We start from the raw sequence: 20,956 nt of genomic DNA on the forward strand, positions 1-20,956 counted from the left end.
CTCCATGAAAATGTCCCAGCATCAATCTCCCCACTGCTGGGATTACAGGAGCGCCTCTTTCCATTCCCTGTTTACTCTTTGGCTTTAGGAAACTGAAGGCATTTCAGACAAACGTTTTAGAAAACTTTCATCCACCACTATGAGCTCTGATAGCTCCTCACTACTTCAAGACCCACTCAAAGTGCAAGGGTGGCATTAGAAAAAGTTCAGATAGAATTTCAGCTCTCACACTGAAAGTAGTCTTTAAGAAACTACTGCTAAGCCAGGCGCAGGTGACTTATGCCTGTAATCCTAGCTACTCAGGAGGCTGAAATCTGAGGATCCTAGTTCAAGTCTATGAGACTCTTATCTCCAATTAATCACCAGAAAATCGGAAGTTGTGCTTGTGGTTCAAGTGGTAGAGTGCTTGCCTTGAGCTGAAAAGCTCAGGGACAGCATCCAGATCCAGAGTTCAAGACCCATGACTGACCAAAAAAACATTTTTTTAGGGCTGGGAAGGGGGTTTAGTGGTAGAGCGCTTGCCTAGCATGCATGAAGCCCTGGGTTCTATTCCTCAATACCACATACACAGAAAAGGCCAGAAGTGGTGCTGTGGTTCAAGTAGTAGAGCACAAGCCTTGAGCACCGAGAGGCTCAGGGACAGTGCCCAGGCCCTGAGTTCAAGCCCCAAGACTGGCAAAAAAAAAAAAAAAAAAAACACAAACTACTGCTAAGACAAGCACTGGTGACTCAAATCTGTAACCTTGGCTACTCAGGAAACCGAGATTAGAGGATCCGATCAAGGCTAGAAGCCAACCTGCCTAGAAAGGTTTGTGATTCTTATCTTCAATTAACCACTAAAAATGAGTCATAGTTCTGCTTCTGGCATTTTGGGGGGGGAGGGGAAGCTAAAAGACAGTACTCAGGCCCTAAATTCAAGCCCAAGTACCAGCAACCCCCCCCCCAAAAAAAATCACCAACCCACAACCCTAACTGCTAGAGAGCAGAGTAATAACTCAGTTGTAGGGCATTAGCCTAGCAAATGAAAGGCCCTGGATTCCACTCCCAGACCAACCAAAAAAAAAAAAAAAAAAGCATGGAGAGGTGTGCCTATCACCCCAGAACTCAGGAAGTGAAGGCAGAGGATTTTGAGTCTACGGTCAGCCTTAACTACCTCCATTATAATTAATTCATTTTTAAAATATTGAGTTAAGAGCATGGTTCAAGTGGCAATGCAACTGCCAAGCAAGTACTAGAGTTCAAACCTCAATATTTGAAAAAAAATTTTTTTACTCAGTTGTTAATAAAGTATATTTTTAAAAAAAGCTTTATGGAAATCCTTGGTTTTCAAATGCAGAAGAATTGAATCCATAAAGTTTCAAACCCACTACAAAATAGTAAAAAGCCAAAACCAGCCACTACTTTTTGGCAGATAGTTACTCCAGATCCTTTCCTATATTTTTATACACATATGTGCATGTAAATTTTTTCTGAAATGTCTGTCTTTTTTAGAGCTGTTCTATGACTTGCTTTTCATTTCATTCTTTCCATGCCAGCTCTTACAAATCTATATTATTCTTTACTATGAAATATGCCATAGTATATTTGATCAGAATATGAAACATTTTCCAAGTACCAAGGATTAATGAAGCCAGGTGCTGGTGACTCATGCTTGTAATCCTAGCTACTCAGGAGGCTGAGATCTGAAGACTGCAGTTCAAAGCCAGCCCAGGCAGTAAGTCTGAGACTTTTATCTCCAATTAACCACACCAAAACAGGAAGTAGAGCTGTGTCTCAAAGGATAGAGCACTAGTCTTAAGCAAAAAAAGCTCAGGGACAGCAGTGCCACAAGCTGAACAAGAGCAACAAGAAAAAACAGATTTCATGATCTTATTGTAAGATCTGAAACTTTGAAACTTAGTTTCCTTTTATAGTGGAAAACACTTCAAGATCAAGGCATAGGTAATGATGTATTTTCTTTCTAAATGTAACTCCAACTGCTCAGAAAATAAGAACAGATATTGACAAATGGGATTGCATTAAATTAAAACGCTTCTGTACATCAAAGAAAATGAACATCAGAATAAAGAGACAACCCACAGAATGGAAGAAAATACTTACTAGACAAGGGATTAGTACTTAGGCTATATAAAATATCTCAAAATATTAAGCATCAAAGGAACAAACAACCCAAAAAAAAAATCAATGGGCAAATGAACTGGGTACAGAGCTCACAAATATAATTCCAAAGGATTTCAGTCCAAGACTGAAAAAGGAGAGATACTATATCTGAAAAATAATGAAAATAAAGGGGGTAGGGGCATGTCTCAAGGGTAGACTGCTTGCACAAGACTTTGAGTCTTGTGCATACATACATACATATACATACACATACACACACACACAGGCAATTAGTTCTCAAAAGTACAAATGGCCAATAAACACATGATTCAATATCATACAGCTAATAAACACATGAGTCACTATCATTCATAAAGGAAGGCAAATCAAAACAATGAATCAGGAATCTACAGCTCATGCCTATAATCCTAGCTACAAGAGGCTGAGATCTGTGGGATTGTGGTTCAAAACTAGCTTGGGCAGAAAAGTCTCTCCAAATGAATAAGAAAGCTTAGTAAGAAACTGAGGCCCTAGTCCGGCACTGGTGTCTCACACCTGCAATCCTAGCTACTCAGGAGGCTGAGATCTAAGGATAGGGGTTCAAAGCTAACCTGAGTAGGAAAGTCTATAAGACCTTCCAATTAATTAACCCCCAGAAAACCAGAAGTGGACTGTGATTCAAAGTGATAGAGTGCTGGTTTTGAGCAAAAAAAAGCTCAAGGGACAGCACCCAAGCCCTGTGTTCAAGCCCCAGGACTCACCAAAAAAAATGAAGAGGAAGAAGAAGGGGAGGAGTGGGAGGAGAAGGAGGAGGAGGAGGAGGAGGAAATAAGACTCTGAGTTTAAGCCTGGGTACTGTGGCATGTACATACACACATGTATACACAAAACCACACACATACTGAGATTCCATCTTACCCTAATTAAGAATGGCTGCTACCAAGAACACAACACAACAAATGCTGGTAAGGATGTAGTGGGTGGAAATAGGAGAGCCCTTTTACATTAGTCCAGACACTATGGAAATCAGTATGGAGGTGCCTCCAAATTTCATCTCGAACATATACACAAAAGACCAAGTCAGCATACAGTGGAGAGTGACACACTCATGTCTACTGCAACATTTTCACAATAGTCAAGTTATAGACTCAGCCTAGGTGTCTATCAATAGATAAAGAATGACATGTGATATACACAATGGAGTATTATTCATCCACAAAGAACAATGACATGAGGTCACCTGCAGGAATGTGAATGGAACTGGAGATCTTTACACTAAGCAAAATAAATCAGACAACCACTGCATGTTTCTTCTCATATGCATTATCTAAGTTTTTTTAAAGCAATGAACAAAAGAGGACTATTATTAGAAGGTTGGAACCAGGAGATAGGAAGTGTAGGTGGAGATTTTAACAGAAGTACCATAAACACAGAAACATAAAAGGCATAGGGAAACCCAAACAAGCAAACAAACAAAAAAACCTGGGACAAGTACCCATGTAATCCTAACTTAAGAGGTAGGAATCAGGAGGATGGTACTTTGAGGGCAGCCCAAGCAGAAGAAAAGGCTGAGCACAATGGTATATGCCTGTCATCCCAGTCACAAGAAGTAAAAATAAGAAGACTGCAAATCTGGTCAGCCCAAACAAGAATAACCTAGAACAAACAAACAAGAAACTATCTCAAAAATATTACCAGGGGTAGCTGGGCACCAGTGGCTCATGCCTGTAATCATAGCTATTCAGGATGCTGAGATCTGAGGATCATGGTTCAAAACCAGCATAGGCATGAAAGTCCATGAGACTATAATCTCCAATTAACCAACAAAAAGCCAAAAGTGGAGCTATGGCTCAAGTGGTAGAGTGCCAGTCTTGAGCACAAAAGCTTAGGGACAAAAAAAAAGCTTAGAGACAATACATAGGCCCTGAGTTGCAGCTTCAGGATTGAAACAACAAACAACAACAACAACAACAACTGTAAAAGAAAAAATTACTTAAAAAAAAAAATCTACCCTCTGCAACTCAGCTCAAAGACAGCTAACTGCAAATGGGGCATGGTGGCTCATGCCTATAATCCTAGCTACTCAGAACAACAGACAGAGATAGAAAGATCAGTTTGAGGCCAGTCTGGGCACAAATTTTGGAACTTCATTACAAAACCAATAAAAGGGCTGGGATGTAGCTCAGTGGCAAAGTGTTTGCCTAGCAAGTGAAATATATATGTTCAATCCCTAGTACCAAAAACAAAAAAAGACAAAAATGATAGTAATAATAAAAAGCTGGCATGATGGTACACACCTGTCATTCTAGCCATTCAGGAAGCACAAATAAGACTGAAGTGGGAAAAGTCAAGCAAGATCCCAAGACTGAGTTCAAGCCCCAATACCAGCAACCACCCCCTACCAGAAAATAAAAAATCTTTTAACTGCCAAAGTGACAAAAGTCAGTTGGATTTTAGAGTATTTCATATTTTCAGATTAGAGATACTCAACCAGTAACATCTATGCAAATATTCCCAAATCTAAAACCTCCAAAATCTGAAATGCGTCTGCTCCCAAGCATTTTGGCTAAGTGATACTCAACCTACACTGCCAAATGGCATGCATGCCAAGACGTCTGGCAATCTAGTCTAGTTGTATAAATACCATTTACTCCACAGTCTTGCCAACATCAGATTTATCAGCCTTACTCATTTTTCCCCAACTGATAGGCAGCAAACACCATTAAAATTGGCATGCCCCTAACAACTAGGAGACTGGGTATCTTTTTCAACACAGACTGGCTTGCCGCTTATCCTTTATCCATTTTGTGCTGTGTTTATCTCTGAAATTAGTGAGATTTCTTCATCTGCTAATCAGTTATGTCTCTTAAGTATGATCTCTTCATACCATAACTACCTTCCATACATCTTGTGGACCCAAAGGCCTACACATCAAGATAATGTATAAATATTAAATATATTTAATATATACAGTATTATACATAATAGTAACAAAAATTGATACTATATAATATTAACAATATACTATTACATGTAAAATATAAATATTCATAAACTGTTCACAGTGCATAATTCATATTACAAAGGAATGTGGAACATTTCTATGAACCTGTACATATCTGGGACATAATCATGTGACTATGTAAGTGTAGACACACCCATCCCTTTCTCTCTTCATTGCCATGTGGCAGTATATAATGTTTTGTTTTTGATTGTTTTTTTTTTTGCTGGTCATGGGGCCTGAACTCTGGGTCAGGGCACTGTCCCTCAGCTCTTCAGCTCAAGGCTAGCGCTCTACCACTGGAGCCACAGCGCCACTTTCGGGTTCTTTCTGTTTATGTGGTGCTGAGGAATCAAACCCAGGGCCTCATGCTTGCAAGGCATGCACTCTACCGCTGAGCTACCTTCCCAGCCCCGAGTATATAACATTATTACTGAGATAATATTGCTTACATATCAAATAATCCCATAAATCCTTTACAAAGTTGCCAATAACCTTGTACAACAGGTTTTATTACCCCTGTTTACAGATACAAAAATAAAAATCTGACAGTTCAGTTTAATCAGTTTGCCCAAGACCACAGAGGTAAACAAAGATTTCAAAAGAAATTCATATGGCTCTATTCCTCCCTACCCAAACTTCAATAGTGTGCACATAAAAATAGCAGTCATGATTTTCTCTAAAAGTTCATAAAAATCAAGTATGTGTAGCTTTCGTCATTATTGATGATTGTCTTACCATAGACCATGTGAATAACGAGTTCAGTCATCCTTATTACAGGGCTCCAAGTCCTATCTCATAATTCACCCTAATTACCTGTCAGAAGGTATACTCTTAAGAACAGCTCTGAACTCCATGGAATGTTTTCGGACACAGCCGTTCCCATGAAGCACTGAAGAGGTAAAAGTAGTTCAACAGGCTCTCCGGTGGGAAGATCCCAAATTAACCCAGACATCAAGTCTTCCATGCTAATCCTAAGTAAGCATCAGCTAAATAAACAGCATTAACTGAACCAATGGAGCCCCTAAAGTTAAACACATGAAGAATGAGAAAGACACAGTCACTCTGCCCAGCAGGCAAGTAGCTATAGGTACCCCTTCTAAGCTCAGCCTCATTATCATCCTTACTTGAGCTTCTTTAATCCCAAATAGTTTGTAGGTCCACCTTACACACACACACACACACACACACAAAATACTTCACACTTATTTTCTACTGTCCCATCTACTTCCATGATCACTGCCTGTTTAGCCTCTCCTCATCTTTACAACGCTTTCTGAGTCTATTTCCCCAATCAGTACCAACAGCCAGGGTAAGACTAATTCCCCATCTGTGGTTTTTTTGTTTAATTGATTGATTTTTTGGTGAGTCAAGGAGCTTGAACTCAGGGCCTGAATGTTGTCTCTGAGCTTTTGTGCTCAAGGCTAGTGCTCAATCACTTGGAGCCACAGCTCCACTTCAGGTTTAGTTGGAGGTGAAGAGTTTCATGGGCTTTCCTGCTGGCTTGGAAGCCCAATCCTCAGATCTCAGCCTTCTGAGTAGCTAGCTAGGATTACAGGCGTGAGCCACCAGCACCTTGCCCATCTCTGTTTTTTTTTTTCAGCATCCCATATGCAGCCTTCAACACTTAAAACATATTACAACATTTTGATTACTTACAGAGACTTTAATCTACACTTCAGATCACTACCACAGCAAACCCTTACTACTGAAAATAAAAGTGAGATCACCCAGGGATGGAGCCAGAACATAGTGAAAGCCCACTGTTTTCCAGGCACACTTCCTTAAGACAAGGAGTTTTATTTTTCTTTCTAGCCTATGAAACCTAGAATAACCACAGGTGTTCAGCCGGTGCTCATGTAAACTAGAATGACTGTATTCATGTCTAAAACTCCCCAAAATACAAAAATAAACTAGTCCACAAAAATAGGAAAACTAAACAATTCAACCACATTTAATTCACCAAAGAAACGGCAAGTTTCATTTTTTGCAAAACTGGCTGATTTGTTTTAAAAGATATTTGCATCCAGTAAAAATGAGGCACACCTGTGGACCCAGTGACTCAGGAGGCTAAAGTAGGTGGCTCCCTTGAGCCCAGGAGTTTGAGGCCAGCCTGGGTATGCTGTGAGTCACTAGGGAGAACTCAAATCACTTCTCTAAGTTTTAACTGTGGATTTTGTTGTTGGTGGCGGTGGTAGTTGTAGGGCCTGAACTCTGGGCCTGGGCGCTGTCCCTCAGCTCTTCAGCTCAAGGCTAGCTAATGCTCTACCACTTGAACCATAGCAACACTTCGGATTTTTCTGCTTATGTGGTGCTGAGGAATCTAATCCAGGGCCTTATGCATGCAAGGCAAGCACTCTACCACTGAGCCACCTTCCCAGGTCCACCATGGGTTTTCTTAACTAAGCTCTTTCTTAACTAAGCTAGGATGACAAAGTGAATAGCACCTTCTTTTAGAAGCTTATTCTTAAATTTCTCTTCAGAAAATGATTTCAGCTAGGCACTGTTAGCTCATGCCTAGGCTTGAAGGATCATGGTTCAAAGCCAAGCTGGGCAGAGACATCTGTGAGACACTATCCCCAATAAACTAGCCAACAGTAAGCAAGCATGAGAACACCAAGTCCTGATTTCAAGATCTATTTCCCAGGACAGGGGAGGAAAGGGAGGAGGGTAGGAGAAGAGAAGGAAGGGAAGGAGAGGGGAGACAAAAACAAAAAGGAAATAATAAAGTTCCCATGGTAAATTCTCACTGTAAGAAGGTAGGTTTCTGAAGTACTTCCCATGGTACTTACAAACTTGTTAAGGTGAAATCCCTTTGTACAGCTATTTAAAAATAAAACATTAAAAAAAGGTTAGTGCCAGGCGCATGTGGCTCACACCTATGATCCACGCTACTCAGGAGGCTGAGATCAAAGCACTGCAGTTCAAAGCCAGCCGGGCAGGAGCGTCCATGAAACTCTTACCTCCAAGTAAGCACCAGAAAACCAAAAGTGGAGCTGTGCCTCAAAGTGGTAGAGCTCTAGCCTTGAGCAAGAGAGTTCAGAGACAGCACCCAGGTCCTGAGTTCAAGTCCCGAGAATAACAACAAAAAAGCTGGAAGTGAAGCTGTGACTCCTGTGGCAGAGTACCAGATTAAGTGAAAAAGCTAAAGGAGATCAGGAGGCCCTGAGTTCAAGCCAATACCAGCACGTGTGCATGCACACACACACACAACAGCTACCACAGGAGTGACAACTACACGATGCTGTCTTAATGCTCTGTAAAGGTAGTCTTACAAGATTTTATGACACATCTTTATTTTTTCTGGTTGTAAGGGCTTGAACTCAGGGCCTGGGCACTGTTACTGAGCTGTTTCACTCAAAATTAGCGCTCTACCACTTTGAACCACAGCACCACTTCTGCTTTTCTAGTGATTAACTAGAGATAGGGTCTCACAAGCTTTCCTGCCCAGGCTGGTTTTGCACACATGACTCAGACCTCAGCCTTCTAAGTAGCAAGGATTACAGGCGTGAGCCACCAGTGCCTGGCTATGAAGCATCATTTTCATTCTAGTCTTCCCAGACCTCAAGTTCCTTATCCTAAAATATGATCACGCATTCAGACCTCACGTTCCTTAAATATGATCATGCATTGGGTATATGGTGCTGGTATTCAACCAATGACTACGTGTCTACATCCTTGAGGCTACACCCTAAGGGTCCTAACCAAGAGGTTTCAGTACAGCGTTCCCTTCCTCATCCTCAACAATGCAAGTGAAAGACATTTCCTTCTACAAGCAGAATCCGCCCACAGCTGGTAATGAGATGAGACCAACAAGCTCCAGGTGCCCATGACACCACTATGGACACCTCTTCCTCTTTGCAATCTAAGAAACATCACTATGAGTCATAACCACCCTCCTAAGAAAACCAAGGCATCTCCCTCTCTGTGGCCTCTGCCCTCTTCTCCCATACCCTCAGCCTTCCTCCTTCTTCTCTGTAGTTCATTCTTAGTAAAATGAAACTGTCTTAGTTTTCATAGGATCCTCTAGGACCCCATAAACAAAGAACTAAGATAGCATCAATATAAAAATATACAGGGCAAAAAAAGGGCTCATTTTCTTCTTAAAAGAGGATGTCTGGATGTTTTCATTCTGTACTAAGCCCTGATTCCAGACAACTTCAATCTTTCTCTGAAAGGATGACAATAAGCAAACTCTTCAATGAAGCTAAATAATATTTCTTTACTTGAGGGAGAAAAGAAATGTGTTATCTCCGTTCTAACTTGCCACTAAGAAAATGATCAGATTGCTGTGTAAGCTACTATGAGGATTTGGACAACTTAAATGGGAAGAATGCAGGCAGGGAAGAGTTACAGGCAAATGGACTCCACTCATCATCTCTATGGCTTGGGCAGGGCTTTATGGAAAATCTTTGGGTAAAGCAACCGTTGCCACTAAAGAATCTACTGTGTCACCTCATTTTTTATTAGTTTTCTTTCTGAAAATAAATGTTTAATACACCAAAGTAGTACTTCATTGATCAAAGGATTTGCCTAGACAAAGAAAGTAAGTTTTGAGCAGTGGACCTGTGGCTCACATCAGCTCAGAAGGCTGATGTGAAAGTCCATGAGACTTTTTTTGGGGGGGGGTGGAGGACTTGAACTCTGGGCCTGGGCACTGTCCCTGAGCCCTTTAGCTCAAGGTAAGTGCTTTACCACTTAAGCCACAGTGACACTTCAGGTTTTCTGGTGGTTTATTGGAGATAAGAGTCTCACAGACTTTCCTGCATGGGCTGGCTTTCAACCACGATCCTCAGATCTCAGCCTCCTGAGTAGCTAGGATTACAGGCATGAGCCACCAGTTCCCGGCTCCAATTAACTACCAAAAAGCCAGAAGTGGGGCTGTGTTTCAAGCAGTAGAGTGCTAGCCTTGAACAACAACAAAAATTAAAGGACAGTGCCCAGGCCTTGACCCTTTAAAAGGAAGTTGTTTAGATAAAAATGCTCTGTCTCAAAAACCAATTAATCTGCCAGGCACTGGTGGCCCATGCCTGTAATCCTAGCTACTTAAAAAGCCAAGATCTGATGATCATGATTCAAAGCCAGGTTAGGCAGATAAGTCTATGAGACTCTAATCTCCAATAAACTCCCCAAAAAGTGTCAGAAGTGAAACTATGGCACAAGTGGTAGAGTACTAGTCTTGATCAAAAGAAGCTCAGGAATAGCACTTAGGACCAGAGTTCAAGCCCCAGGGCAGGTACAAGAAAAAAAAAAATCAACTGATCTAATCAATCACCTAGTTATAGCAACAATTGTGCCATCAAAGACCAACTCAGCTACGTGCTGGTGGCTCATGCCTATAATCCTAACTACTCAGGAGGCTGAGATCTGAGAATCACAGTTTGAAGCCAGCTTGGGCAGAAAAGTCTCTGTAAGATTCTTATCTCCAATTAGCCACCCAAAAACCAGAATCGAAGCTGTGGCTCAAAGTGGTAGAATGCTAGCCTTAACTAAAAAAGCTCAACCTCTGCACATCAAATCACTATGTATTTAGAGCATCAAACTGAAGCACCGTGCATGGTCTCCACTGTTTTAGATCTTGAGGCCAAAATTCTCTTCAGATAATTTCTCTGAATTTTAATAAAAAGTGAGTTACTTAGCCAGGCACTGGTGGCTCACACCTGTTATCCTAGCTACTCAAGAGTCTGAGATCTGAAGATTGTGGTTCAAAGCCAGCCCAGGCAAGAAAGTCTGTGAGATTCGTATCTCTAATTAACCACCAGAAAACAGGAAGTGGAGCTGTGGCTCAAAGTGTTAGAGCTCTAGCCTTGAGCAAAAGAGCTCCGGGACTGTGCCCAGGCCCCGAGTTCAAACCCTATGACCAACAAAAAAAGAAAAAAAAAGAATTATGTGTCTATAAAAAAAAAGTGAGGGGCTGGGAAGGTGGCTCAGTGGTAGAGCGTTTGCCTTGCATACATGAGGCCCTGGGTTCGATTCCTCAGCACCACATAAGCAGAAAAAAAAAAAAATCCGGCAGTGGCGCTGTGGCTCAAGTGGTAGAGTGCTAGCCTTGAGCTGAAGAGCTGAGGGACAGTGCCCAGGGCCAGAGTTCAGGCCCCAAGACCGGACCCCCCCTCCAAAAAAAAGTGAGCCCCACAGCTCTCAATGAGATATGTTGAAACATGCCAGAGAGTGGTCAAAGGTCAGGTGGCACAAACAACTCTTGTCCACTGAGCAAAAAAAAAAATCTAGTCAACTTAAGAGACTCATTTCCTACAAACTGTAAATAGAATATGCTCATATATGTTTCTACAGATTAGGAAAACAAACCAAGATCCTAATAAGTGAATTCTAGAAGAAAGGCTATTTTCCAGGTTGGTTTATAACAGAGCTAGAAGACTACAATTTTTTATGTGTGTGTATGTGCCAATCCTGAGGCTTGAACTCAAGGAACAAGACAGCTAAGGACCTTGGCACTATACCTTAGCTTTTTCACTCAAAGCTGGCTGGCACTCTACCACATGAGCCATACCTCCCCTCCAGGTTTTTGGTGGTAAATTGGAGATAAGAGTTTCTTAGACTTTTCTGTCCAGGTTGGCCTTGAACCACAATCCTTAGATCTTAGCCTCCTGAGAGCTAGAATTACATCTATAAGATATCAGTGCCCAGCTTCAGAAGGCTAAGAGTTAATAACACCTTTACTCACAAACTCAAACTCTGTGGTCCCCTCCACAGGTGATTATGCCCTCCTTCTCCACAAGCTTTCTTCAGAACAATTCACTATTTGCTTTTCCTTTACCAATGTGTGGGATCACTTTCCCTCTCCTTTCTCCTATTGATGGTATTTCTTCTTGGTGATCCTGTCCAGTTCCAAGGTTTTGATGCCAAAAGCTATAAAGCCTCTGATTCTCCATTTCCCACCTTCCCTTGAGTTACTGACTAGTAAGTCCAGCTACATTTCTAGTAAGTATTACAAACATGCCTAAAGCAAAGTTTTCAGGACTGGCAGAGTGGTACAAGTGGTAGATGGAGCACCTGCTTTAGCAAGTATGAAATCCTAAATACAATCCCCAGCACTGCAAAGATAAATAAAGGAAAATTTATTGCAAAAGCAAAGTCCCAATTTCTACGGAAACAGGCGACACACACGCATACACATACTCCTACATTTCAGTAAATGGCACCATTTTTCCCCATTTGCTCCCCAAAAATCTTATCATTCTTGACTCTTCTTACCCTTTTATCTAATCCATCAGGAAATCCTGTTGGCTATTTCTTACATATGAATGGTGGCCTGGCCACTACTCATTATCTTTAATGCCATTGCCTCTTCCTAGGACATTACAATGGATAGACTTTAGCTCACCATTTCTATTGCTAAATTCAAGTTTCAGATATTTTATGTTCCAAAGGTCTTGAAGCCAATATTACCTTTTTCTATGACAACTTCAGAGAATTTCCCAAAGGTATGTTAACATACAAGATAACCAAAGACAACAACCACCATGCCTCTCACTCCATATCCCTAGAGACAATTTCCACACAGTACTTGAAGCTAAACTGGCCGGGTGACTTGTGTTATCAACGGAATGGGACAGAAGTAAATGATGCACCAATCAATTCTAGGTCTATCCTTTAAGAAGACCAGCAGCTTCCACTTTCAGTTGGGGTATTCAGTCACTGTGCTACCAAAAAAGAAAAACTCAGGCTACCACTGAATGATGAAATACAATGTGGAGGCTGGGAAGGTGGCTCAGTGGTAGAGCGCTTGCCTTGCATGCCTGAAGCCCTGGGTTCGATTCCTCAGCACCACATAAGCAAAAAGAAAAAAGCTGGAAGTGGCGCTGTGGCTCAAGTGGTAGAGTGCTAGCCTTGAGCTGAAGAGCTGAGGGACAGCGCCCAGGCCCAGAGTTCAGGCCCCACGACCGAACCCAAAAAAAAAGAAAGAAAGAAAGAAATACAATGTGGAGAAAGGTCACAAGGATAAGCACCAAGGGAGAAGTTACATGAATGAAGCCTTCTAGCACCACAGAGCCTAGCTTGGTAAATGACATAAAATGGCGTCATGTAGAAGACAACCTAACAGACTTGTAGAATCATGAAAAAAGCTCCTATTCTGAGCCACTGAGTGTAGTTGTGAAACAGTATTAGGTAACTGAAATACCATGATGACAATAGAATTTTTCCCTAGACAATTAAGTCGTAATGACAGATATTCTATTGGAACCCAGCACTCTGGGGCAAGTCCATGGTCAGATGGAGGCCAGCCTAGGCTTCACAACTAAACCTTCTCCCATACCCTGGACTTTTCTTCTTGTGTGTATGTGAGTTTTGGGTTGGGGGTGGGGGACGGTGAGGGTCATTTTTGTTTTTCTGTGCCATTACAGGATTAGAATTCAGGACCCCATGTTCTCACTAAGCTTGCTGGCCCATTGTTGGCACTCTACAACGTAAGCCATGCCTGAAATCTGGCTTTTTGCTACTTAATTGGAGATTAAATACCTCAGCTGGCTTTGAAACATGATCCTCCAGATCTCAGCCTCCTAAATAGGTTAGGATTACAATCATGGGTCATACATGGCTCACTTCTACTAGATTTCCCCTAGAATATTTTTGTGATAAGTTATACTATTTCCTAGTCAAGTTAAATGGTCTCAGGATAATTCTCAAAAACATATACATTTGATTTATTATGTATCACCCTTTGAGGAAATAAAATTCACATACAATATTTTTAACTGTATTTATTTACCAATACTGAATGCCTGCCAAACAGCAACTTCAGACCAAGATAAATTACACCCTCAATTTTCATGGAGCATTCAAAACTATGCTTGCTACCAGCCTTCAAGCAAAATCCTGGCAATCTAAGCCAACTTGTAAACAGCACGTTAATGGGGTAGAAATCTCAACTATGAGTGCCAACCCATTCCCTTAGTCCCTGCAACCACACTGCCACCTCCTGTCTTATGACTCTGGAAGCTTGAGTCAGAGACAACAAGTCGATAAAGGAAACTCAACTAAAAATAGCACAGCTAGCTACCCATCTTTCCGCCTCTCCTTCCTCTCAGACCAAACCAACTGCCAGAGTTACTGAATGGATAATTCATACCTTTCAAAAACTAGTTTGTGCTAGAGAAGCTGCAGTGTGAAGGCTCGAAGGACAATGATAATGGAGTCACCTCAAAGAGATGAAGGTGGTTCCACCATTTCATTTTAAAACAAAATCTCAATCCTGTAACACTCAGCTAACTACAGGAGTATGTATGTGACACACAAAAGCATTTCAAAGTATGGCAAAGATCCTTTCCCACTTACTGACTGACTGAAAGAAGTACACAGGCAAAAACAACTGAGTTCTAGCTATTCTGGAGGCTGAGATCTGAGGATCCCAGTTCAAAGCCAGCCCAGGAAAAGTCTGTGAGATTATTATCTCCAATAAACCACCAAAAAAAAAAAAAAAAACTGCTGGAGGTAGAGCTGTGACTCAAGTAGTAGAGCACTAACCTTAAGCACAAAAGCACAAGGATGGGGCTGGGAAGGTGGCTCAGTGCATGAGACCCTGGGTTCGATTTCTCAGCACCACATAAGCAGAAAGGGCCAGAAGTGGCACTGTGGCTCAAGTGGTAGAGCGTTAGCCTTGCGCTGAAGAGCTGAGGGTCAGCGCCCAGGCCCAGAGTTCAAGTCCCAGAACTATGTGTGTGTGTGCGCACGCGCACACACACACACACACACACATGCACACACGTGTGCGTGCATACACACAAGGGGTTACCATACTCTTAAGTAAAGCTCCTTGGAGAAAAAACCTCCATCTCCTAATTCCAAAGGTCTTTTTAAATCTTAGCTAATAACCTATTTCAAGAGTGGCAAAATCTCGGAACAAAAATACCCTTTGCCTTGTGAGTGTATTATAGTGATGTGTGACCTCAACAGAGAATGTTAGTGATCACACAAATCAAAAGGAAAGCCAGAAACAGAAGCCAAGTTTCTCAATTCCCACTGGTTCCAGACAAACGTCATGGCTCCTAACATCTTTCACTGGGTTCCTGGGAATAGCCCAGTCACAAGGTAGAAGCTACTTAGTCATATTCATTTAGTTTCTAAAAATTCTATTAAGACTGAAGAAGCAAGGGATCCTTTTAACTATATTGAGAAAATATGCAATCAAGAAAAATCCCCCCAGCAATAACAACTTAAGCAGTCACACATTTCGATCTTAAGTGATGCACTCTTCAGATAATTCTGCTTGTAAAGGAAGAAAATTTGCTAATATTAAGAACCTAAAGTATCTGCATATGTGAGACCCTTCCTGACTATAAAGTTCACCATGACCACACTGATAAGGAGCAGCCTTGCTATTCAAACCTGTGTTTAAATGTTCAGCACTGAAAATAGCTTCTAATATCCTAAGACTTTAAAGTTGGCCCCACAGTGAGGGGGGTCATAAGCCCTGGTTAATGGGTATTTTGCTGGTCAGGACACCATCCTATTCTATACTTAACAGCTATTAAAATGCAGCACTAGCTTTTAAATAGCCACTTAAAGATACATTTAAAACTCCAGTGACTTTTATGATGCTACATTCAGCAGTGGTAAATACAAAATTCTAATAGGAAAACAAGTTGTACCTTCTTTTTTCAATGAAACAGAACACAAGGACTTTTCGCCGAAGTGCTGTTTAGTAGTTGAAACTTAAAACTAGTTAATACCATTTAATAATGTAGAAATGTAGAAAACAAGGATATTTGAGCTCTGGCTGTTTAGAAAGGATCCTTCTTGGAAAGATAGTAACTATGATGGTCTACCATTTTTTCCTTTATTCAAATGTATTTCCAGCAACATATAATCATAATCACGGCCACCAGCTAAATCTTATGAGCCAGTTCAATTTTTTTAAATGGTTAGGGTCTAAAAACTGAATACTCAAATTTTTTTTCAGAATTTGAAGAGGTCATAGAAATTTAACCAAAACCACCACCCTCCCAGTCTCCCCAAATCCCCCATGGCCAACTTTGCCATTCCCTCACCACTGCCCCAAAGCTCACAACTTAATAAAAGAACACCAGTGCAATTTACATTAATTACATAGGGGCTCACAGTCCCAACCAGCGACCCTTCTAGAATCAACCAGGATCTTTCAAAATCATACTATTTCCTCACTCACCTTTATCACAAAAACAAGTCTGTATCTTGAAGTCACTGAAAACTTTCAATGCTGTATCTTTTACACTTGGAAGGCAAAATGCCATACCATCACAACTAAGAATCCCCTCTTCATTCAGTTTGTAGAAGACTTCAAGCTCGGGGGCCTTACTACAATAATCTTCTCCAACTCAGAGATATCTGAATGCAGAAAAGCCACATTCCTTCCACATTCCCTTGAGACTACAGTAATGGGGAGCTAAGCTAGGTCTGAAACAAATTCAACAAAACCCCTCCCTAAAAGGGTTCCCCCACCCAGCTCTCTGCTTGTAGTCAGAGCTAGGCAAGCCTACAAAGTATCTAATCACCTCCCAGGACCGCTCTCCATTTAGTTAGTGCAAGCCCATTCAACCATCTCAGAGTGCTGCCATAAGCATTCTCCAACCAACACCAGGTTCCCAACATGCCTTGCGCAGCAGGTATAAAGGTCAATGTTGCCCAAGTGGGTACGCCTGCATCAGAAGAAACCCACAAGATGACAGGGATTGCAATGACATTTTAAGGTAAAGATCCCCACCCCAAATCCAGAAGGCTACCTTGACAATCAAGTGATCTGACTGATCTATCATAATAAACTCCTTACTAAAGCAGCTCCCATGATGCCTTTTCCTTGTGTGTGCATGCACATGCGCACACATACACATACATACATACACACACACACACACACACACACACACACACACATACTAGGGCTTGAACTCAGGACCTCACAGACTCCACAGTTGCGTATAGGTAAAACTCTTCCATTGAGCCATCCATGCCTCCAGATTGGGCTATTGGCTGGTTAATTGGACCTAAGAGTCTTATGGTCTTTTCTACTCCAGCTGGCTTTGAACCTTGATCCTCAGAGCTCAGCCTCCTCAGTTACTAGGATTATAGAAATGAGCCATTGATAGCCCCCAATGCCAACTCTTTTTTTTTTTCTTGCCAGTTGCAAGGCTTGAACACTGGGCATGGACACTGTCCCTGAGCTCTTCAGCTCAAGACAAGCACTCTACCACTTGAGCCACAGCGCCAGTTCCGGCTTTTTAGTAGTTAATTAGAGATAAGAGTCTCATGGACTTTCCTGCCAAGGCTGGCTTTGAGCCGTGATCCTCCGATCTCAGCCTCCTGAATAGCTAGGATTACAAGCGTGAGCCACAGGCGCCCAGCTCTGATGCCAACTTTGCCAACCTTGCCAGAGGCACGTGGAATGTGGTTATCTAGGGCACCTTTTTGGTTCTATTCTTGAGCCTATGCAGGTGGTGAAGCAGTCCAGATTGGAAAACTGCATCATAACTCACTTTAAAACTAACCTAGATTTTCCAGTAACTTTCTCTGGGTAGATTAAAGGATCTACTTTTGTTTTAAGACATTACAGTTCAAGGATAGGATTTATAGTACTCAATTGTTCTTCCAAATTATAAAAACAAAGTCCTTAATGTACTCGGTCCTGTTTATTTAGCTAGTAAAATGATTTTTAAAATCCTAAGCACTGGATTAAATGCTAATGAAACAATGAGCTTGAAAATTCAATCCTCACTGTTAATAAACTGAAGATGCTTGCAATAATAAATGTTTGCTGCCACTGGAAATGGTTTTGCCTTCCATGCTATCCAAATGAACTCCTGTCCATGACAAAGTAGGTTTTAGGCTGGGGGAAAAAGCATTTAGGAATAAATTAGGCACCAAGCACCAGTGGCTCTCGTGTATAATCCTAACTACTCAAAGGGCTAAGACCTGAAGAACGAGGTTCAAAGCTAGCCCAAGCAGGAAAGCCCATGAGACTCTCATCTCCAATTAACTGCCAAAAACCTAAAATGGGACTGTGGCTCAAGTAGTACAGTGCTATCCTTGAGGAATAAAAACTTAGGGACAAGTTCCCCTAGGGACAAGCCCCTGGACTGGCACACAAAAAAGAATAAACAGTTGTTACTAAACAATGTTTCTAATTTAATAGACTACACATGGGGAGAAATTAACCAGTTTGGAAAGGAAAGACAGCTAGTAAGGCAAATTACAGGCAGGTTGATAAATTGACCCTAATAGCTATTTTATAGTTAGAAACTCACAAATTCTAAGTGTCAATCCTTCACATATGATCATTTGCTTACTTTTAATTCAACATTTGATGAAAACTAAGGACTAGGAATTTAGCTCAGTGGTAGAATATTTACATGGCATGCCTGAAGCCAACTGATTCCCGGTACAGATTTTTCAAAGAAACAAATGAAAATGATGAAAATTAAGACACTCTGTTTAGAGATGAAAGTAATTAGAATTTACAGAATGCTTTCCTCCCAAGGTAGTCAATGCAGACTATGCCTTTAAACTTCATTTTAAGAAGCTAGAACTTACTTCCCCCTCCATCCTGAAATTCCTGTGGAACTAAGATCAATTTGTAATTTTATACTTTTCAGTACACATTATTTTAGGAGCTCAAAAAAATAGTGCATTCTTCAAATTGAAATAACATGATCCCTACCAAAAACCACGACTAAAACTAAATCAGGCCATTTGAATATATTTCCAATTGCTCTAAGCAAAATTAAGTACATAAAGAAAAACCCATAAAAATTCAAACGGGGACAAAAAGATTGATTTGTAAAATACTTTATCTGGAAGAGAGCTCAACTAGAAGCAGAGACACACACAGATGACATTTTTGCTGCCATCTATTTCTGCAGAGCAAACCCTCCCGGACTTTTAGAACATACATTCTCACCAATACTTAACCAGACACACAGAACCCTGGTTTGAATTAACTTCGAGGTTATTGTTTGGCCTCGTTGGGAGCTGGGGGATGGGAAGGCAGAAACGCTAACCCCACCTTGCAAAACCCACAAGGCCATGGGCCAACCCCAGCTGCCACTGGCAAGACCAGCCCCATTCCAATTAAGAGTTACAAAGACCTGGAGCTGGCCTGGGCTAGGGAAGAAAAAAAAAAATTCTCCAAAATACTTCAGTGGCTAGAACAGTCTGAAAACATTTTGTCAAGTGACACACTACATATGCTCTCGGAGAAAAGAAATGCCGCTGCCGAAGTAACACCAATCATCCGGTCTTCACCATCTCTTGGTGGTTACTTGCAAGCACAAATATACCAAGGGGTGGGAGGAGCCGTGGGCCACGGCGGCGTTGGCAGAAGCCAGCATAACTTTAGAGTGACTGAAAGGCACTTCTGGCCTGGAGAAGCCAGGGAGTTCACGCTCATATTCCAATACCCTCTGGCGAGTGAACGAGGAAAAGGCAAATTCCTTTCCTCACAGAAGCACCCACAGTGTGAACCAGCTCCAGACAGGGAAGGGCAGGGTCCAGACAGGGGAAGGGCAGAGTCCACTGCTTTCGCCTGCCCTGGACCTGGGAGAGGAGGGTGGGAGTGGGGGGTGGGGAGGGAATAATCCACTGTTTCTTAAATCCTGCAGACTCCCAAAACCTGCCCTTTGAGACTTCCTCTTGTGGCAACTTGACCAGCTCTGCAGCAATCCTGTAGCCATGAGAGCTTCCTAGACCACCGTTTTATAACCAGAGACAATAATCCTGCAGCAGGGTCCACAGCCCAGCCCTTCCCCAGAATCAACACACACGCACCACTCAACGCAAAAGAAAAGGAGGAGCAACCTGACCCTCATGGCAAGCCCCACGAAGTGGAAGAAGTGTTCTCAGCTGTGCTGAGTCTAGTTTCTTCTGGTTAATAGGGGTGGAGGGGGCGGGGGGAGGGAAGGAAGAAACGAATTCAGTAAGCTCACCTTTGCCTTTTGGGGACCGAATGCTCAACTTCTATGGCTTTCCCGTGCAGTTCCATTTTACCTGTGGACATACAAGGGCTGGTGAGACTGTTGGCCACCAGATCCGCACAGCCTAAGAGGCGACACAAACGGCTTCTGCGACCCCGGAAGGCTCCCAAGGCTCGGATCCACGCGCGAAGCCGGGCCCGGCGTGGGCGGGCCGCCGGCCTCCCCCGCCGAGCGATGGGGAGGGGGAGAACCACTGTCGGATCCACTGCGTGACCGACATTCTCGTTCCCAACGCCGCCCCTCTCGCCCCTCAAGGACCACCCCAACTTGCACAAGGCCCACGGGACACACTCGGAGAGGGGGCGCCCAGGCCTGCCTCGCGGGCTCAACCCCGCGCGAACTTAGCGATGGGGTTGGAGAGGGCACCGGGAAGGGGACGGGGGACAACAGAGACGACGAAGAAAAAGCGAAGGGCCTAGGGTGCAGGTCGGCACCGACTGCAAACCAGGAGTCACGGGTGTCGGGGCGCCCGCGTCATGTCTGACCATAAAGGGGAAGGCGCCAAGCTCGGGGCCCCTCGGAGGGACCCCAGCGCGGCTGTGCCTAGGGCAGCCCACCTCCCGGCCGCCTGGAGGCCGCAGCCCCGCGCCCGGGGCCCGCCTCAGCCCACCTGCCCCTCGGGCTCGTCCGAACCGGAGAGGTGCAACCGGGAAGCGGGGCGCACAGCTCCCCGTGCAGGCGCGCTTGGCAGGGGAGGCGTGGGGGGCCCCCGGTGCCAGGCACCAACCCTCGGCCTCCCCAGGCTGCGGGCTTCGAGATGCTTTCTGTTTTCCATGGCTGGGGACACCGAGAGGCCAGCGCCGTAAATCATGGCCAGAGAGCAGCAGGAAGGCCGTGGGGGTGGGGGGTGGATGCGCGGGGTTCGCGCTCGGCCCCGAGGCCCGGCGTGCCG

General features: G+C 43.0%; 1 protein-coding gene across 1 annotated transcript in view; it reads right to left on the minus strand.

Moving 5' to 3' along the window:
• Igf2bp3 (insulin like growth factor 2 mRNA binding protein 3) overlaps positions 1-20,071 on the minus strand; it is a 112,832-nt gene extending 92,761 nt beyond the window's left edge. The window contains exon 1 of the mRNA XM_042685055.1: positions 20,017-20,071. The gene's annotated coding sequence lies outside the window, so the exon portion shown is untranslated. The remainder of the gene's footprint in view (positions 1-20,016) is intronic.
• Between the last annotated feature and the right edge of the window lie 885 nt (positions 20,072-20,956).

This window comes from Dipodomys spectabilis, unplaced genomic scaffold, assembly GCF_019054845.1.
Source record: "Dipodomys spectabilis isolate Male_0828 unplaced genomic scaffold, ASM1905484v1 ptg000092l, whole genome shotgun sequence".
Taxonomy (NCBI): Eukaryota; Metazoa; Chordata; class Mammalia; order Rodentia; family Heteromyidae; genus Dipodomys; species Dipodomys spectabilis.